The sequence below is a fragment of the Procambarus clarkii genome, chromosome 7, assembly GCF_040958095.1.
Source record: "Procambarus clarkii isolate CNS0578487 chromosome 7, FALCON_Pclarkii_2.0, whole genome shotgun sequence".
Taxonomy (NCBI): domain Eukaryota; kingdom Metazoa; phylum Arthropoda; class Malacostraca; order Decapoda; family Cambaridae; genus Procambarus; species Procambarus clarkii.
This window is the reverse complement of record NC_091156.1, coordinates 25794619-25801436: the sequence shown is the minus strand read 5'-3', so window position 1 is coordinate 25801436 and position 6818 is coordinate 25794619.

Below are 6818 nucleotides of genomic sequence, written 5' to 3'. Positions count from 1 at the left end.
ATCTAACACTGACAAATCAACCACTGATAAACTAGCCAAATCCAAAGGCACCTCCAAACAGCCTAATAAATCTAAAACCGTAACTGTCACTCCAAAATGGAAGAATACTACAGTAGGTACCTACACTATCAGCCTTTCTAAACCATAAGTCCATAAGTCACCCAAGTTAGTGACTTCTACATCTACTACAGGAAGGAGATGCTGTCTCTTTTGCCAAGAGAGTCATACTATTTATCAGTGTCAAAACTTTCCTGATCGCGTTTCTAGGATAAAGCGCCTCACGGAATTGCATAAGTGCACCAGGTGCTTGTTGCAACACGATCCTAATACATGCACCACCCCATTACACATATGTAACAGGTGCCACCAGGATCAATATCATTCAGCATTGTATGGAGTTGATAGGCCAAAATCACCAAAACTCCAGGTGGAACAGGATACTTCCACCACTGTGCAGTGTTGTAAGGTGCGACAAGAGGTTAAGGTGCTTAACACCAAGTCTCATAATAATGCCGTATTACCTACTGCACAACTACAATTAAATAGTAAGAATTCTAGAATCACTACAAGAGGTCTATTCGACCAAGGATCCCAAAGAACGTTCATCACTCAACAAGCAGCTAACAAGCTGAAACTTAAACCCTTGTGTAAGGTGACATTGAACATATCAGGATTCCTACCAGATACTGGACCTTAAGAATTTGAAGTAGTACAACCACTAGTACGCCTAGGCGGTTATGTCCAACCTGTTAAGGCCATAGTAGTTGATCACATCCCTCTTGACATGAATGTCAAAGGTCTAAGAGACAGCCAAATTTTTACTGAAAAATAGAATCAAGTTGGCTGACTCCAAGATAACGTCTGATCACCTCACCAATGTAGATCTATTAGTAGGGGCAGATCATTATTATCAGTTCATTACTGGAACTACAAACCAGCATGGAATGAACTTGTTGAATTCAGCCGGGGGCTACTTACTTACAGGTAGAGTCTTGAACCTGAGGAAGCCTATGCCAGCTGACAACCAACATTAATTCCAGATTGAGTCTGGTACAATTAGTACTAGCCGAGTTCGTTTCTATGGATCACAGTGGATAAGTCAGTGGTCAGTAGCCTAAGAATTGGCTGCAGATCACCGCGACAAATACCATTGACCCCACTGTAGAACCGGAACTATTCTCGACAGTAATAATTGACCACATTCAGTCTTCATAGCATTTCATAACATCTTATCGTATTTATCATACCTTAGGTAAATCTGGAGAAGACAGCATTTATAGTATTTTAGGTAAGTCTTCCAGAGAAGACTGCATTTATATCAAGTCGTCTGGACAGGATTTAGTAATCCATTTAATATGATACACCTGCAGGGTTGTATTAGTTTTGTTTGAGCTCCTTCTGAATTATTGTCTCTGCCCACAAGCATCTTAGAGACAGTTTGGAGAAGTATTGTCGGAAAAAACGACACCATTTAATAATATCATACAGGCAGATAATATTGCTGCATTGTATACACAAGTTAACCCATAGAAAATGTAACTTGTAGTGGAACTTTCCGTCTATAGAAAACGGGATATCATTCCCACATACTATTATAAATTCACTACCTATTATGGTGGGAATTATTCTTAAATACATTAGTCTTTGACTTTACCATCGTAAAAACATTTCATATAAATTAACTTAATTATCGATATTAAAATAGAGTAAATGTGACCCTTCTATCACTTACTGTCATCTGGACAATGTAGGCCAGTAGCGTCAGTGAGGAGGGAGAGGTCAGCCATTGTTATTGCTGTTAAGACCACAGAGTCGTGGAGCAAATTCGGCTCCTATAAATTCTCTTGGACGAAGTGTTATGGAAGATCAGAGTAGTGATCTGCCATCATCAACACGCTGTCATCAATCTCAAGGGAAGTGTCTTTCCGAAACCCGTTTATCTAATCATTTTTGCCCATTAATGTCAGTAGAAAGGGCGTACCGTTAGAACACGAATGATCGACTCAAACAAGGTAATTAAGCCTAGGTCTTCATGGTTCAATGTACAGTGTTTTCTCTGATATAGCTGTCATATATTAGGATTCTGGCTTTACAGCTAGCGCCCTTTTGACAGGTCACGACGAGGAAGCATGCTTTGTGCATCAGTTACCAGGGTGATGGAAGCTACCTCACACGAGGAAAATGTGGTGTCTACACCCTAGTTATACCTGGTGGACTAAGGCCTGCTGTACAAATAAGATAAGGAACCTCTTCAATGTTTAACAATATATGTAGTTTAATACTGTAGTTTGATTGGCTGCATATATAAATTCAATATAAACCCCCCCTAATGTGTAGTGGATCGATTTGTGAGATTATTGCAGAAATACAGTTCACTTAACATCATGCAAATTGCTATCGAAATATACAAATTAACGTAAATATAAATTCTATATAAATTCATATAAATTAAATAAATATAAATCTCACAGGTCGGTTCCCACAAGTATCTTAGCGCAAGCAAAACTGAACTTTGCAACAGCCTGTCAGTGAACATTTACCAGAAGACTATTAGAAGCGAAACAAATTGTTTCTCATAATAGAATAAACTTATCTTTTCTTTCTCCAGATTGAGTCTGGTACAGTTCTTACTAGCCGAGTTAGTTTCTATGGATCTCAGTGAATAAATCAGTGACTAGCAGCCTAAACCGGTTCACGTCACAGCGACACATGTCATTGACCACTGTAGACCCAGAACTATTCTCGACAGGAATAATTGACCACATTCAGTCTTCATATAGGTTATCATGTACTTAATTATAGCTCCAGAGAGTTATAGTACTGTAACTTAATGTATATAAACCGAATAGGTTTATTACTCGTTTAGAATCTTTAGGTCGCTATATGTGTTTAGCTATACTTCCAGAGAAGTTATAGCACTGTAACCTAATGTATATAATTCGCATTTACCCTCTACTTTAGATTAGGGACATTAGGTAGATTAGGGACATTAGTTAGGGTCAGCTGAATGCAAGTGTTACGACCCTGGGTTCTCCAGTGGAAACCAGAGGTCAAAATTGAGCTATTAAACTTTCTGGTAGTACAGTTGAGTGCATCACGAGCGGCAATTGTTTGTATCTTCCCTGCCAGACGTAAGACTATTCTTGTTTCTCAAAGAGCATTTAAAGACTGAGCTGGGGGTTGATTATTAAATAATAACATAGGCACCAACTATGTTTATAATATTTCATATATTGCATATATTTCATATATTGCAAACATATAATCTCACTATATGTTCACATTAAAGTCTCATGCAAGATATACGAAAATACAGTAAATTCATCACATGCTCCGGGTGCCTGTACACACCAATAATAAACATGAATATTATAAGTACTCTTGATAGTACTTTCCTGCACACTGGTGCCTTACTGTGACATGGGTGAGACTTGCTCACAACATACAAAATCCTCAGGCTAGATAATATAGCTGAATAATATAGCTGACTAAAGGGGAATGGGGAGGGACACTAGAAACACCTACTTCAACCTATCCTCCGATGAGAGTTGAGTTATAGCTCCTGGTCCTGGTGTAGGGAACGCCCCCACACACACGTTGTCGTGTCCTCCAGGAACCACTCGCCGTCCCACCGTTTAGCGCGTCGTCTCCGTGCCTTCTTCCCAGCAGGTCCGTGCTCCTCCTCGACTTCTTGTAGGGTTGGAGTCGGTCTCCTGGCCGTCGACTTCTCCCAGCTGCGGCTACCGCCTACGTCTCGGCTGCAGTCGTCCGGATTCCCAGCTAGTCCTCTTCTTCCTCTTCTACCCAGTGGCTCTGGTCAGCCACTACGCCATCACGAATGGGTGAACTGCCTCAGACGTCGCCTACGTCACTGCACAGACTTCACTTCTTCTTGCATAGTACCTGTCCTGGAGCACTTGTCGCTCAATAACCGTCGATTCCCTCTCTGGTTCAACACATGAACTAGGGAAGACCTCAGAGTACTGGCAGACTTCAGGTGACGCGTAAATCCACGGGAGCGGGAAACAACTGTCAAACTGACAGGACCAATCGTCGCACGTCCAACCTCCTTGACGTGTCGTGTCTGACTGATGGCGCCAACGCGGCGCGCTGCCCGGACCCCCTTCCTTCGTGACGTCACATTCGCCACGGGAGGTTTTCATTGGCTCCCGGTGCCACATTGCTGTCGGTGACCAATCCGGTGTCACTGACGTCACACCGTTTTGGCGGGGAAACAGGAGAGCCAGCGCCATCTTGGCTTCCTAAAGGGCCTAAACCACAGGCCAAAATCTTATTGTTTCACAAATTTCTCGGCTCTCCGAGAACACTCCACTCTCCCACATATATCAAATTGATGCCTGCGACGTAGAGAACGCTTGGGTAAAGTGGACATGACTCTTACTGCAGGCGTAGGAGAAATATAAGGGGGGGGAACACCGTCACAATATCTATCATATTGTTAGTACATCACACGTGTAGTGAGTCAGATTACAAGTGTGTGATTCATTCATTATTGTGCAGTGATATACGGGGAAATTATACCAGTGTTAGTGTCGCCCTGACCCCCGCCCTCACCCAGCGCCCAGGCCGGGAAGTACCTGCTCTCCCCCTCCTACTCACCCCACCACGTCGCCTCCCCACCCACGAGGCCACCTTGCCACCCGCCCATAGAAGCCGGGAGGCTCCTATGTGTGTCTACGCCACCCACCCACCCAATGTATACCCACATATTGTGTAGTGGGTGTATGCCCACACTTTGTATAGAGGTGGTATATGTATTACCACTCACCTGAGTAGTAAGTGCCACGGCCAGCTGATCACCTCCCAGCCTCCAACCGCCGCCCACCCTCCAGTCTCCACCCGCCGTCCACCTTCCCGCCCAGCGCCCGCCCAGCGCCCGCCCATGTCGCAGCTCTCAACAGATAGCCAGGCTTCTCCAAGCCAGGATGAGCCATCAAGCAGAGGTAGACAAGGTAGATGTCAGACGTGTGACCGGGTATGCTATATCCGGTTGAGTGACGATAATGTGCGCCTTCATTACCACAACAGAGCCAGGTGTTTGGGTTCTGGGCGCCCTCCCAGGGAGAACACCAATCAACAGCCCACACCACCCGTAAGGCAAAACACCTCCCAGACCTTCTTTCCCACAGAAAATTTATTAGAAGCTATCAAAGCAACATCGGCCAGAACCTTGCAGCACATCCCTAAAGCAGCCCGCCCCCATGCAGCAGCCAAATTATCTGCCCTCCTGAGAAAGGTCAACGACTCTCCTGGAACGACCCAAGCATGGCACAACCTCCTAATGTTTGGCAACATATGTCTAGCCACCCCTGCAAGGAGAGACAAAACCTTAGCTGCCTCAGTCATCAAAACTATAAATGATTTTCCCAGGGAGGACAACCAGGTGCGCCTTCCCACTCGCGCGAGAAACACCCACGGCAGGAAGAGCAAAAGTGGCATATCCGAGACATCAAAAATCAGAACATCAGTCATCAAGAAAATAGAAGAAGGAAACACTATTGGCGCAATACGAGTCATCACCAGTGAGGACTCAATTGCCGACAGAGATGCCGCAACAGCTCAAGCCCTAAGGGAGAAACACCCACCCAGGGCTCCGCGTGAGGACGACATTGTACAAGTGGGGGCTACCGGAGCAGAACCTCTCTGGGTGGCTGAATCTGTGGTCCATAAAGCAGCCATGTCCTTCCCAACAGGATCAGCAGGTGGGTTCACAGGACTAAAACCCAACCACCTCAAGCAAATGCTCAACCCTGCACTGGGTGACATTGCAAAGAACCTCTTGGTGGAACGAACCAGATTCACCAACACATGTCTAGCTGGCAACATACCAGCGTCCATAAGACCTATCTTTTTTGGAGCATCTCTCTGTGCTCTAAAGAAAAAGGATGGAGGGATCAGGCCAATAGCTGTGGGCAATTCTCTCCGGCGTCTCGTCGCAAAGGCAGCTGCAAGAACAGTTAGTGATGCAGCGGCCAACATGCTGAAGCCAAAACAGCTCGGGTTTGGCATTCCAGAAGGGTGTGAGGCGGCAGCCCATGCAGCTCGAGCCTTCATCGCCAACATCACAGACGAAAAGGCCCTTATCAAGCTAGATTTCAAAAATGCCTTCAATTTGGTGCGGAGGGATGCTGTACTCCGTGCGGTTCATAGTCATTTCCCTTCCCTCTACCCTTTTGTACATTCATGCTACATTATGGATCTTAAGCTACTTTTTGGCGAACATGAAATTGACTCGCGAGAAGGCGTCCAACAGGGTGACCCCCTTGCTCCTCTCCTTTTCTGCTTAGTCATCAAACAAGTCACAGAGGTCCTGTCCAGCGAGCTTAACATCTGGTTCATGGATGATGGTACCCTAGCTGGTTCCCAAGACTCCCTCCTGGAGGACATCAGAAAAATCCAGGAGCAAGGTGCAGTTTTAGGCCTCACCCTGAACCCTTCTAAATGTGAAATAATATGTCCCAACCAGGGCATCGTAGAGAGAATAGAGGGTCTTCTGCCAAATATCCATAAAACTAAACCTGAAGACAGCACACTCCTAGGAGCTCCCCTGGGGTTGAAAGCCATCGATGAGGTCGTTGATAAGAAAATCGCCGACCTTAAGAGGATGGATGGGAGGATTGAGGATATTGATGCTCATGATGCACTCTACCTCATCACCAGATGTCTGTCCCTCCCCAGGTTAACCTACTTTCTGAGGTGTTCACCATCTTACAGTAGCCAAAAACTAAGTGAGTATGACCAGTTACTGAAATCAATGCTAGAAAAAGCCCTTAACCTCTCTCTCGATGACCTACAGT